This window comes from Euprymna scolopes, chromosome 3 (assembly GCF_053919585.1).
Source record: "Euprymna scolopes isolate OS-2025 chromosome 3, ASM5391958v1, whole genome shotgun sequence".
NCBI classification, from domain to species: Eukaryota; Metazoa; Mollusca; class Cephalopoda; order Sepiida; family Sepiolidae; genus Euprymna; species Euprymna scolopes.
In genome coordinates, this window is record NC_136484.1 from 28,125,084 (window position 1) to 28,139,492 (window position 14,409).

The 14,409-nt window shown below is 36.9% G+C and overlaps 1 protein-coding gene and 1 pseudogene across 1 annotated transcript in view; both read right to left on the reverse strand.

Annotated features, from left to right (window-relative positions):
- LOC145254336 (uncharacterized) overlaps window positions 1-14,409 on the reverse strand; it is a 392,524-nt gene that overhangs the window by 309,444 nt on the left and 68,671 nt on the right. The gene's annotated exons all lie outside the window — the stretch shown is intronic.
- LOC145263993 (U2 spliceosomal RNA) lies at window positions 10,895-11,031 on the reverse strand (annotated as a pseudogene).

Consider the following 14,409-nt stretch of genomic DNA (forward strand, 5'->3'; position numbering starts at 1 on the left):
CAGTAAACACTTGAATAGCATGATGTGTCTGCTTTTAATGCATATCAATGTTTTGTTTTTTTATGGGGGAAGAGCTTAATGCTGAAACGCAATCCCTATTGTAAACCGTTTATTGTATATGATTAATCAAGCACAAGTATCACTTTATTCATGGCTATGGGAGAATTTCAGGTTCATATCTTGCTGACGATATAACCACACAAATGATCACAATATATTAAGTAGAATTATGAACACATAGATTTCAGTCAGCGACGTTATCGATTGTAACGTAGTCATAATATGCAAGGACCCAACACGTTGTAGACTCCGTCGCAATAAACATAAAAAGGAATAACTCAACTCGCGTTTTTTGGTCTCCCGCCCCCCCCACCTCCCGACAAAGACGGGATTAGACCTAGTAATTAACTCCCGTTTATTTATTTACACTTTTCTCAGTTATTACGCCCTGGATGTTTTGGAAATTTTTGCGCAAACGTTAGTCATGATGAAAGTAAATTTTTGCCGGAACGGATTTTCTGGGATAACTCTGGTTGGCCCCTGCGGCATTCTAGGGGTAAAACTGCCTTTAAATCGTTTATCCGTTAATTTTTTCGCACTTTTCTCAATATACGCCTTGGATTTTTAAAATTTTGCACAAACATTAGTCATGGTGAAAGTAAATTTTTCACTCGTGTAGGGGGGACTCCGCATGCTCAGCTTTTTTTTTTAGTAACTATTTTTCCTTCGTGAAATCACCGATATTTTTTATAGGAAATTTACAAGTCTTTTCCTGTCGCTCTCGGACACCGTGCGTAACATATCTGTCTCTGTCATTCTCTGACGTGGTCCCCGGTCTCTCGAACTTTTTTCGAATACCGCTCTCTTCTCTGTATGCGCAGACCGGGAATCATATCATTCTTTTTATAATCTTTTTACTTTCTTGCTATGACGTCATCTCGCACCCGACTCTGTCATTTGCATATATCTGCCATACGTGCGTCCGCACTCTGTTACACAATTAAATCAATGTCGTTCGTATTTTGAGCCGATAAATAAAATATTGAAACTAACTGTACCTATCCAGCATTTTCCTTTTAACTCCTTTGCATTTACTTTCCTCTCAACGCGGGAAGATGTGACATAAGATGTGCATTTTGGTTCTTAAAAATTGCTTGCGAACATTGTTGAAAACCCCCGGTGAGGGCACCTCGGACAGTTATCTATGATTACTTCCCAAACCGAGAAGGTATAGCCTGGGAGGGCGGAACATTTAGATCTGAACAGAAACCAATACCACACTCGACAGATTAGTATAATTGGCACAAAATAAGTATTTTCAAATATAAACATAAGGCCTATGTTTTAAATATTTGAAAATATATACAGTATTAATTTATTTAATGTCCAAAACAACACATTCGGAATAATTAATTGTATTCAATTTCTTTCGGGATTTTTACATGAGGATTGATAATTTGGATTATATGGATTATTCGGACTGCTGTTTTCATCTTACATTACATTCGTAAAACATTTCGGTCGATTCAACCTCCGACCTTCATCGGCTGCGTTTTATAAAATTCGGAAAGCTGTACGGAACTTCGAACGCAAGCATTTCTCTTGTTCCGTCAACCATTACCAGGCAGAAGCCTTAAGTAATTTGGAATATTCTTAGTGTCACCTGTGCTAAACAAAAGCAAGTTAACTTCGTAGATTAAATAAAGAGTTCGACGTGGACTTTCTTAGGGAGTCTAGTTCGACAATACGCACTATAGAACGTCTGAGGCTACATCGGTGGAAACGTTGAGAGAATAACATCCATGTTGAGAACAGTAGTTCGCATGATACAAATGATGTATCATTTATCAATCCCCACCTCAAGAATTCCGAAGCCTAAAAAATGATAATGTTTAGCACGTGGAAGAGTCTGCAGAGCTTTTTTCTTGGTGGATATTTTGTTCAGTCCCCCCCCCTCTGGCCTTTTAGGGATAGTGAGTATTTTTTTACTTGATAAATTTGTTTCTGCTTCAATTGTATTCAAATATTCATGTGCTAATGAATAAACATTTAGCTTTTTTTCTATATGAAACTAGTTAGCAGCCCGGCGTTGCCCGGTCGAACAATACACTTAAACATGCTATTTTAATTTATGCAGATTGCGTATGTATTATGGAATCCATCCTTTATTGAATGTTATGTAGTACGAGAAAGAATTTTCCCGGTGGAATAATACGTAAAAAAAATTCATAAATAAATAAAATAAATAATAATAATGTAGTTCATCAAATTCCGTCTGTGTTTGTTTACAATATCACGTCAACTAATATTTGGGCTTGACGATGAATGCCCTGGAAACTCCCTTCTGATTAATTTTTAGTTTTAAAATGTGCAAAAGAAGAAATAATTTGCGGCGCTTTTAAATGGTACATTCCCTTTTTATCCTAAATTCAACTCCTTAAAAAGAAAAAAATTAAATGAAAGGCTGAGGTTTGAACAGGGATCATTCAATCTGTAGTCGAATGCTTTACCACTAAGCTACATCTCCAGATTATAATAAATCTGTTTTAATTTTGTTTTTAATAAGAAATAATTTATGGAATTTTTATTATCTCCCTTGGCCAGTGTAACGTAAAATATCCACCTTTTAAACATAATTCTTTTTTATCTTAGAGATAAAAAAGAGTATCGAAAATCGATACTTTTTTTTCGATACTTATCGGATGAATTTCTGTACAAAATATCTAAGAACGCTGCTAGACATATAAATTAGCCTTGTGTGAAATTTGCAAAATATAGGCTCAGCCGTTTCGGAACCTATGAGGAACACACACACATACGGTTACTTTTATATAATAATAGAGATTGAGATTTCTCTCGTGTGTTTCCAATTTCCCCTGCTGTTATATTGTTATTGCTGGCCCGAGTCTTTTGTTCAAAGCAGACGTAAACGTCAGCGGATTTTTCGATTTCCTAGTTTATGGATAAGGAGGGTCTGTTCAACAAAATAATCTTTTTCCACCATCTTAAACTTTCACATTAATGCATGTCTGTCTGGGATAAATGAAACACAATGTTAGAAATGAGGGCGAAATGATATCCTTTAGAGATGGTGTAACACCCTGGAACATTGAAAGACAGTTTTATAATGTAGAGAAAGACGATGGATAAATCGTTTGTATCTTCATTGTATTGTATCTGAACTATGGCGAAAAAGTTATGAAAATGTAAAAGTCATTGTTAACTCAAATGTTTGTCTTCCTATAAATTCACTAAACATCTTTAGATTGCTCGTCCGTTTCACTTCTTCTCGGAAACTACTGGTCCGATCGGGATGAGATTTCGTATGGATCCTTTTATAAGGTGCAGCAAATTAAATATGTTATCTGCTCTGTGCACAGTAAGGGATTAATAGGAATTAGCGTACAATGCAAAAATTTACGCAAACTGCCCGGAAAATGAAAACGATAACATGATACGCATTTTGCATAAGTAGTGGAGGTTATAGTGGAGAAAAAGTTGCACAATTCGTAACTCCTGTTCACCTGGCTCAACACTGCTCAAGTTTAGTGCTAAAGAAATCGAAGACGACCGAAGTTATGCTGTGGTAAGCAGAGGACTGATATTTCTTTCTCCTAGATTGGTTCCCAACCATAACTTCAGTCTACTTCACAAATATCCTCTCGATAGCCAAAAAGATGCGAATAATCATCTAGACCTTTCCCGGTGGCATTAGACAAAGTGACTTTACAACCATTTCCAAATTTACGGCATCTGATATTCCCAGACGGTCAACGCTATTGGTGCGGAATTAATGGAAATGGGTTTTAAGTAATTAAGAGACGTAAACTCAATTGATCAATATCAATACAGTCGCCATATAAAAGTTAAAAGCTACAAATACGCGTGCTGAAAAAAGAAAACAACCCACTTGTGTAGAGTGTGTCTCTATATTCCTCGCCTGTCATACTGATAGCCTCAGAAGGACGAGGAGGGGTGGGGTAAATTCTGCTTTGGTCGTTCTGTGCTTTCACTATCACAGATAATGACCCGGATATTAAGCTGTCCAGAACGGATTTTCACAGAAGTGTCTACACTTGAAAAATACAGAATTTGAAAGTTGAAGGACAAATGATTTAAACTTTTTTATAGGCACAAGTTACAAACGCTTCATTTTTTTTAAGCAATAATTAAGTAATGTATAATCTATATATCCATAAAAGTCAAATTGTCGGTCTGTGTGGTCTTTTTGTGTACATTTTCCTACCAAATTGCTATCAATTTTCAGTATAGACTCGAGATTTGGCATAAGGGATGGTGAGATTTGGGAAAATCTTTTTAATCGGTTTTAGGCCAGAAATTTGGCTGTTAACGGGTCAAAGTTTAACGATTTGACCTTTAGAAAATTCTACCAAACTCCTCTGCCAATTTTGGGTCTAAACACTTGGAATTGTAGATGTAGGTTACTTTTACATGCATCAAACTTTTTAATTTGATTCAAGACCAAAACAAATGTTATGGGGTCAAAATCGGGATCAAAGTTAAAAGAAAAATTTACTTCTGTGGTCTCTACCAAATTACTCAGCCAATTTTTGGTCTAAACATTTGCAATTTTACATAAAGGGTATTCAGAGATAAGGCAAGCTTTTTAATCGGTTTGGGTCGAAATTTTGAACTTCCAATGGGGTCAAAGTTCAATAATTTGACCTCTAGCAAACTACTCAACTAATTTTTGGTCTAAACATTTGAAATTTTACATAACGAGTATTCAGACATGCAACAAGCATTTAAATCAGTTTGGGAGGGGGCGAAAATTTCGCTGTCAAAAGGTCAAAGTTGAAAGAGTTGACCTTTGCATATTCTACCAAACTCCTCCGCCCATTTTGAGTCTAAACACTTGAAATTTAAAATGTAGGTAACTTGGACATGGGTCAAACCTTTTAATTTGATTCAAGACCAAAATAATAAATGTTAAGGGATCAAAATTGGGGTCAAAGTCTTTTAAAAAATTTACTTCTGCGGTCTCTACCAAATTACTCAGACAATTTTTGGTCTAAACATTTGAAATTTTACATAGAGTGCATTCACACATGGGACAAATTATGAACAGTACATAGAGCCCGAGCAAAGCTGGGCTGAACTGCTAGTGTTTTAATAAAATCGTAAAGTATAATTAACTATTTTTTTTTAATATAATAATTTAGCAATGTTTAATAATAATTTCATTTAAAATATTTAATTTTAATCGTTGAAGAAGTTTTCATTAACGCTTGACGCAGTAAATAAGGCGTCACCGGCTATAAATAAGTGATTTATAATAAGCTTTTTGTATGTATATTAACGTCTTAAATACTTTATCTAGTATGTTGTATATTAAATAGATAAAATATATGTATAGAGAGATAAAGACTCTCTTCAAAACATTCTAGATGAGTTTGTATGCAAAGAAGAATTGGATAACCATGTTCGTTTTAACTAGCGCCGTGTGTTCATAAATGGGATGTATAATACACGTGCTTACTTATATTGGTCTGTATTTTATTAATGGGTGCGTATGTGAACTGTAGTAATTCGTTTGGTTAACAGTGTATATATTATGTTTAGTGGTTAGTGTGTGTCTCGGCGCATTTGTCAAGGGCCTTCAGGCAGGACATGTCGTATGCATGTTTACTCTTGAAAAAAAAAACACTAGACAGAAAAACTGTGTTTGGGGTTTTATATTGCTGACGAAATTTCAAGAGTGGATATCTTGCGTTGTGATTGGTTGGAAGAAACTGCTGTTTTTTTTTGTTTTTTTTTTAGGGGGGTCCTATTAAAAGTTGATACGTAAAGTAACAATCGCTACTGCTTCAAATATCGAACTTAAATTTATTTTTCAAATAATTACACTTAATTAAACGTTTTTTTTTTTTCTTAAAATTTAAATGCGCATGATTTTTTGTCTCGTTTAGTTACGAATACGACTAAAATAAGAGCATTAAGTTATTTCTATACAAACATTTTCATCTTTCTCCACAATAATATTTTTATCAATAATTGAACATAACACAACATTTATTAAACTTAAGATTAAAGATTTTAAGTATAACCAGACATGGCCAACTGGATATAGGTTTTGGTTAAAATATACTTTAGAGTGAGTTCTCCTCAAATAGAGTTCAATCCCCGGTGATATAATTTGAACAAAAACAAAGAATACCTATTTTTAAAAGCATGGAAAGCGGAATGCGAACAATAAAATCTAGGAGATAAAAAAGTTAAAATTTCCAGACGATTATCGATTACGACAAAATACATCTGAAGAAGAGTGAAGAGTAAAATTGTGGAAACGTTGTAGAAAATTGCAACATGTAAGATGAAAAGCCATTCGAAATATATGCATATAGAGCCATGGTAATCTCGTAAGTAAAGACAGTAGTTTCCCGTTGCTTTCTGTCTTGGTCCGGGAGAGGGAAGACCCCCCCCCTCCCCGGTGAGTTAAACGCACCCCCAGATACCAACCACGGAATTTTTACGACTCTGCTCGGTACGTACAGCGCTTGACCTTCCCAAATGGTCAACCACCTGATACTGGTCGGGTTCATTGTTGCTTAACTGCGGTGATGTGGCGGGAACCGTGTGTCAACGTAATTGTGCGGTATATACGAGACTTTGCCGTATATACAAAGAATAATTTCTAAATATACTAGCTGGACGCCCGGAGTTGTCGGTCGTACAATACGCTAAAACATGATATTTTATGCAGATTGTGTATGTATTATAGAATCAATCCTCTGCTGATTATTATATATTACAAGGAATAATTTGCCCGGTGAACTAATCACAAAAGAAACAAAAATATGAAATAAATAATAATGTCGTTTATCAAATTCTGTCTGTTTACAATGTCACGTCAGCTGATATTTGGGCGATGACTGTCCTAAGAAGTCACTTTTGACTTGATGTTTAGTTTTAAAATATGCAAATAAGGACCTGATTTGGTGCGATTTTAAATAGTAACTCCTCTTTTTTTTATTGTAAATTGAATTCATTAATAAGAAAAAATTAGAATAAAATGGTGAGGTACATCCGAGCTTGAACACTGGATCATTCGATCTGTAGTCGAATGCTCTACCACTGAGCGATGTTTCCAGATATCAACAAATCTGGTGGAGGGGGTTGTTTGTTTGTTTTTTACAAAAAAAATATTTGTTGAGAGTGTATTAAAATATTCCACTGTAAAAATTCTTTTTTATCTATAATTTTCGATAATCAGAGGAATTACTGCATAAGACATATCTAAGAACACTGCCAGACATCTAAATTAGTTTTGTGTGAAATTTGCAAGCAAAACCGAATGATAGACAAGTACGATAACCATTAGACTAACTTGCTACGATGGAAAAGTGTGTAAACAGTTGACAAACATAAAAATCCGATAACCAAAGTATCAAATTTTCAATGTTGACCTCTTGGCAGCCCTTTTTTTCGTATAAAAACTGATTAAAAGTCTGAATACTCTATACACCAAATTTCAATTCTGTAGATAAAAAATTCCTCGAGTATATAGGTTGTGAATGTTCTCACAAACACACATGCACATTCTCACTTTATAGATAGATTATAAGTCGGTCTTCATCATCGATCATGTTCGCTGTGTTTTCGTCTTCATTCTCTTCGTGGGTCTATCCAAATGCATTTCCCTTTTTCACTTTGGCGAAGGCAAGAAAAAAAGTCGTACAGTCATCAAAAGCAATTTTCTTCTTCGTTGGTGTATTCGGTTAACTTAATCAGCAATTGACAACTTATCTTTATTAATGTTTCTCAAAGATGAAAATTGCTGCAAAAGCCAAAACATTGCAGGGAATTGCGTTTAGAGAAAAGAAATACTTATAACTTTCGTAATCATCTATGTATTAATGTCAGTAACCGCAACGTTCTTAAGAAATACAATAAGCGTGACATCAATCATGCTTCTCCATTTTCTTTTCTTTTTCATGTCCGTATATTCATCCATTTTATATTACCAGGGTTTTATATATATATATATATATATATATATATATTTCCCCCTCCTCGTTTAGAAATTAAATTAAAATATTTCTTCCTTTATAGGTGTCTCTAATTATATGATAATATGTCTATTTTTATTTAAAATTTACGTAAGTACGAGGTGTCTTTAATAAGTTTCCAGAATTTTTTCGTATAAGCACTTTGATTTATAGTATACACATAAAACTCTAGTCCCCTTCGAAGTAATCCTTTTAGGTTACAATGCATTTGTACCAAACTACTTCTGGAAGGCCCCATTATGTAAGTGTGGCAATGACCCTCGTCATATCCTCTTTCATCCCCTCAATCGTCTAATAACGACAGCCACTAAGGTATTCCTTGAGTTTATGGAATAATCAAGTCACATGGAGAGAGTGAGGAATTGTTTTGATGCCCATCTTGGTCAAATAGTCTGTGACAAACATGGAGTTGTGGATGGTAGAAACGCCACTGACACGAGTTGAATGTTGGCCTCTTCCAATGAAATCTCTTTCTGAACTCACTAAAAACCTCAACATAGTATCTTTTGTTAACTGTCTGTCTAGTGGGAACCCAGCGCATGCAGATCATGCCCGTGCTGCCAAAAAAAAAAAAAAAGGAATCCTCATGAGTTTCTGGATCGATTTGCTCTTTCTGGTCTTCTTGAGTCTGGGATAACCAGCGTGCTTCCGCTATGAACTCTGTCTCTTGATCTCTGGGCCACGGCAGTAAATCCAGCTCTCATCGCAAGTCCCCATAGCATCTAGTTTCTCGCGAATAATTGCATATACAGTTCCGACACTGACATCAATCTGTTCACTTATTGTCTCTATAGACATACGACGGTTCTTATCCATGAAATTCTTTATTTGGCCAATCAATTCTGGTGTTCTGCCTTCCTTACTCTTCCCACACCTCATCATTGCTCACAGACTCCCTGCCTTCCTCTCTTATGTTACCTAAAAACTGATGCTCGATTTTTGCAGTAGTCTGAAGCATCCCATATGTTTTTGTGGCATTTTTCCAAGTTTAAAGCAGAAGTTTGTTGCATATGGTTCTTCTAAAGCGTCCTAAGTCTCAGATTGTATTTTTTTTAATTCACCAGCTGTGAAATCAGGTTTTAGTAGGGTGTATTCCAATTCCTGTTGTAGCTGTTCATTTGAATCGGAAATAATAAAAAAAAAATGGTCAGTCATCTTATAAGATGTATAGCAATAACATACTGAATTTTCAAGCCTACGTCAATTTTAAATGCTTGTACACAAAAGTCTGGAAACTTATTAACGGCAACTTGTATATTAAAATGTATGATGGCTTGTGACTTTCTTATATGGGTATTGCTTCATAAATTCGGTAATTTAATATCTAAATGCAGATATTTAAAATCCTTTTGCCAATCTATTAAAATGTTCAACTAAAAAATTAAACCGTTTCTTTTTTACATGAATATCTCTAATAAAATTAAAAATAAAGGTTTAAAAGGAGTTAAAATACTCAGTTTTCTTTAAATTATATTTTTAAACTTTAAATAATTTTATCTCGTTGTGAATGAAAATCCAGATTATTTTTACAATTTAATAAGTTGACTGATCAATAATACGTGTGTGTGTGTGGGTAGTAGTAGACCGATCATAAAATACGTTTAAATGCTATAATTAAATTCATGCAGATTTCAAATATATTTCAATATATAGCAATGATTTTAAGTTTTAAAATGACTGTGCGCTTCCACCGAGAATCGAAACCAAAACGTTTAGCTTACGATTTACTTTTTCCTTTGACGCTAATGCATGCGCTATGAAGACTTGTTTGCTTCGAGGCTAAAAATTAAAACATGAACTATTAGCTATTATGTTACGCATGTATATTCGTAATGCCGTTGTTTGATCTTAACCTAAACTTACATTTATTTAATGTTCACACTTTTGCATCGATTTTCCTCAGCTAAAACCCAAATATTAAGTTTCATGTCTGCAGACCAAAAACTGACAGTTAGGTAGGCACAAATTTTAAACAAATATATATATATACGCATGCATAAATATATATAGAAAAAGGCTTGTGTTTACTATAACTTTTTTACGCAAATACAGGGTGACCCAAAAAAAAAAAAAGCTAAATGGAGGCCATCTAGAACATATGCTGTAGAACGGAGGAAAAAAGGCCAAAGATCCTAGTGTTTTGATGTGATGTTTTGAATATAATAAACTAGTTATGACCAAAGTTTCATTTCATTCGGACAAAGCACTAAGATTAGAATTTGGGCCCGTTTTTGGGGGGGGGGTCACTCTGTATTACGCAAGTATAAATCATGTAGAATATCTGCATGAATATAATTATACGTAATAGTTAATTAAAGATGATCATCACATAAGAAACCCGAAAAACCCAATAGGGAATTAATTAAAATGAATGTTTAAAAGAATATGCAAATTAGCTATTTTGCAGGTGAGTAAATTTCACAACCTATATATAACAGTTCGATTTTTTTTTTTAATAAATTGAAAAAAGGGGGGTTAATGAGAATATCAATTCACAAAAAAATTATAGGGTATAGATGCGTTTTAAGGATTTATTACCTATAACTACTAGCGTTTCAAACTTACGCGATTTTCAGTGTAAACAAGCCCGATAGCCATTAGTCGCGTGCTCTCGTGTAATGAATGAATGCGTGAATGTAGGATTGACATGAAATTCTTAAAGATAAACTAAAATGACCGAAAAATGGGCTGAAATGACTTAACTAAATAAAAAGTAAATGACTTAAATGACTTTAATGAACTTAAGGATGAATTGAATGACTTTAAGAATGACTTGAATGCTTAAAACATAACTGGAATCCTTCATAAACAACTTGAATGATCTGGAGAATGACTTTAATGGCTTTGGGACGGTCTGTTTGTAAAGTGGGTGATCATTTTACATTCTTTTAATACAGAAAAGTGATCCCCCACTTTATATCACAAAGTTACAACCATAAGTACAGCATGTAGTAAGAACAGATACTACACTTTGATCTTAGCCAAAAGGCCAAAAGGGTATTTATTTGCTCCCCCACCGAGCAAATTGGGCACAAGGCCGATTTTTAATGTGAGGAGTGAAGGGGAAATGGGGACCAACTCCCCGGGAAGTAGGGGAGCTGGATAGTGACAATTGGTATGAAGGGTTGCCCCTACATTGACCAAGGTCTTATCTGTGGGGTCGCTCCCACATAGAGTCTTTGCTTGCAGTATCTGCCGGAACAGATGGTATTTATTTGCTCCCCCACCGAGCAAATTGGGCACAAGGCCGATTTTTAATGTGAGGAGTGAAGGGGAAATGGGGACCAACTCCCCGGGAAGTAGGGGAGCTGGATAGTGACAATTGGTATGAAGGGTTGCCCCTACATTGACCAAGGTCTTATCTGTGGGGTCGCTCCCACATAGGGTCTTTGCTTGCAGTATCTGCCGGAACAGATGGTATTTATTTGCTCCCCCACCGAGCAAATTAGGCACAAGGCCGATTTTTAATGTGAGGAGTGAAGGGAGGGGGAAGGGGAAAAGGGGACCAGCTCCCGAGAGGTGGGAAATGGGAGCTGGTTAAAGGTCAGACATGTAGGGGTTTCCCCCACATCTGGTCTTTGCTAGTCATAGCTAGTCATAGCTTGCAGTATCTGTCGGAACAGATGGTATTTATTTGCTCCCCCACCGAGCAAATTAGGCACAAGGCCGATTTTTAATGTGAGGAGTGAAGGGGAAATGGGGAACAACTCCCCGGGGAGTAGGGGGGCTGGATAGTGACAATTGGTATGAAGGGTTGCCCCTACATTGACCAAGGTCTTATATGTGGAGTTGCCCCCACATATGGTCTTTGCTTGCAGTGTCTGCCGGAACAGATGGTATTTATTTGCTCCCCCACCGAGCAAATTAGGCACAAGGCCGATTTTTAATGTGAGGAGTGAAGGGAGGGGGAAGGGAAAAAGGGGACCAGCTCCCGAGAGGTGGAAAATGGGAGCTGGTTAATGGTCAGGCATGTGGGGCCGCCCCCACATCTGGTCTTTGCTAGTCATAGCTAGTCATAGCCTGCAGCATCTGCCGGAACAGATGGTATTTATTTGCTCCCCCACCGAGCAAATTAGGCACAAGGCCAATTTTTAATGTGAGGAGTGAAGGGAGGGGGAAGGGAAAAAGGGGACCAGCTCCCGAGAGGTGGGAAATGGGAGCTGGTTAAAGGTCAGGCATGTGGGGTTGCCCCCACATCTGGTCTTTGCTAGTCATAGCTTGTCATAGCTTGCAGTATCTGCCGGAACAGATGGTATTTATTTGCTCCCCCACTGAGCAAATTAGGCACAAGGCCGTTTTTAATGTGAGGTAAAAATCAGCTCCCCTAAAAGTAGGCAAAAAGGGGGCACTCTGGTTACCAAAAATAATAATTGTCCCAGTATAGAGGGTTTCTCCTCCATTGACTGGTACAAACCATCTCAAGTGCAGCATCTGCCGGAACAGATGGTATTTATTTGCTCCCCCACCGAGCAAATTAGGCACAAGGCCGATTTTTAATGTGAGGAGTGAAGGGAGGGGGAAGGGGAAAGGGGACCAGCTCCCGAGAGGTGGGAAATGGGAGCTGGTTAAAGGTCAGACATGTGGGGTTGCCCCCACATCTGGTCTTTGCTAGTCATAGCTTGCAGTATCTGCCGGAACAGATGGTATTTATTTGCTCCCCCACTGAGCAAATTAGGCACAAGGCCGTTTTTAATGTGAGGTAAATACCAGCTCCCCTTAAAGTAGGCAAAAAGGGGGCACTCTGGTTACCAAAAATAATAATTGTCCCAGTATAGAGGGTTTCCCCTCCATTGACTGGTACAAATTATCTTAAGTGCAGTATCTGCCGGAACAGATGGTATTTATTTGCTCCCCCACTGAGCAAATTAGGCACAAGGCCGTTTTTAATGTGAGGTAAAAACCAGCTCCCCTAAAAGTAGGCAAAAAGGGGGCACTCTGGTTACCAAAAATAATAATTGTCCCAGTATAGAGGGTTTCCCCTCCATTGACTGGTACAAATTATCTTAAGTGCAGCATCTGCCGGAACAGATGGTATTTATTTGCTCCCCCACTGAGCAAATTAGGCACAAGGCCGTTTTTAATGTGAGGTAAAAACCAGCTCCCCTAAAAGTAGGCAAAAAGGGGGCACTCTGGTTACCAAAAATAATAATTGTCCCAGTATAGAGGGTTTCCCCTCCATTGACTGGTACAAATTATCTTAAGTGCAGCATCTGCCGGAACAGATGGTATTTATTTGCTCCCCCACTGAGCAAATTAGGCACAAGGCCGTTTTTAATGTGAGGTAAAAACCAGCTCCCCTAAAAGTAGGCAAAAAGGGGGCACTCTGGTTACCAAAAATAATAATTGTCCCAGTATAGAGGGTTTCCCCTCCATTGACTGGTACAAATTATCTTAAGTGCAGCATCTGCCGGAACAGATGGTATTTATTTGCTCCCCCACTGAGCAAATTAGGCACAAGGCCGTTTTTAATGTGAGGTAAAAACCAGCTCCCCTAAAAGTAGGCAAAAAGGGGGCACTCTGGTTACCAAAAATAATAATTGTCCCAGTATAGAGGGTTTCCCCTCCATTGACTGGTACAAATTATCTTAAGTGCAGCATCTGCCGGAACAGATGGTATTTATTTGCTCCCCCACTGAGCAAATTAGGCACAAGGCCGTTTTTAATGTGAGGTAAAAACCAGCTCCCCTAAAAGTAGGCAAAAAGGGGGCACTCTGGTTACCAAAAATAATAATTGTCCCAGTATAGAGGGTTTCCCCTCCATTGACTGGTACAAATTATCTTAAGTGCAGCATCTGCCGGAACAGATACTACACTTTGATCTTGGCTAAAAGGCCAAGAAAAGCTTAAAAAGCTAAGAACAGCATCTATTAATAACAAACTTTTGATCTTAACCAAAATGTCCAAGCACAAAAGTGTTACAGACCGACCGACCGACGCACCGACGGAGTGGCTGGTAGAGTCGCTTGTAGACTAAAAATGATTACTGCCGATCGAAGGATTGCAACGTCATCTTTGACACTGCAGCTTTACATTCCAACTTTTAGTCCAGCATCAATTAACATAAGAAAAAAATTAAAACTCTAATGCCGAATTCACAGGATTTATACAGTAAGCTTAGTCAAATAGTGTTCAACAACCGAGACTAAAGTATTGCTTTACGCCTAATGTGACTGCTTATTATAAATTATTTTAATTCGTTTCGCTCACGGTGGGTTTAAAGCTCAATTAGTCCGTATATAATGAAGTAATAACTTCCGTGTTTATATATATATATATATTATTCCTTAATTGGAAATTTATTTTGAGATGAGCATTATATGTTAATTTTTATTTTTATTTCGGACTATTAGTCTCATCTTTATTAGTTGTTGTTTTTTTT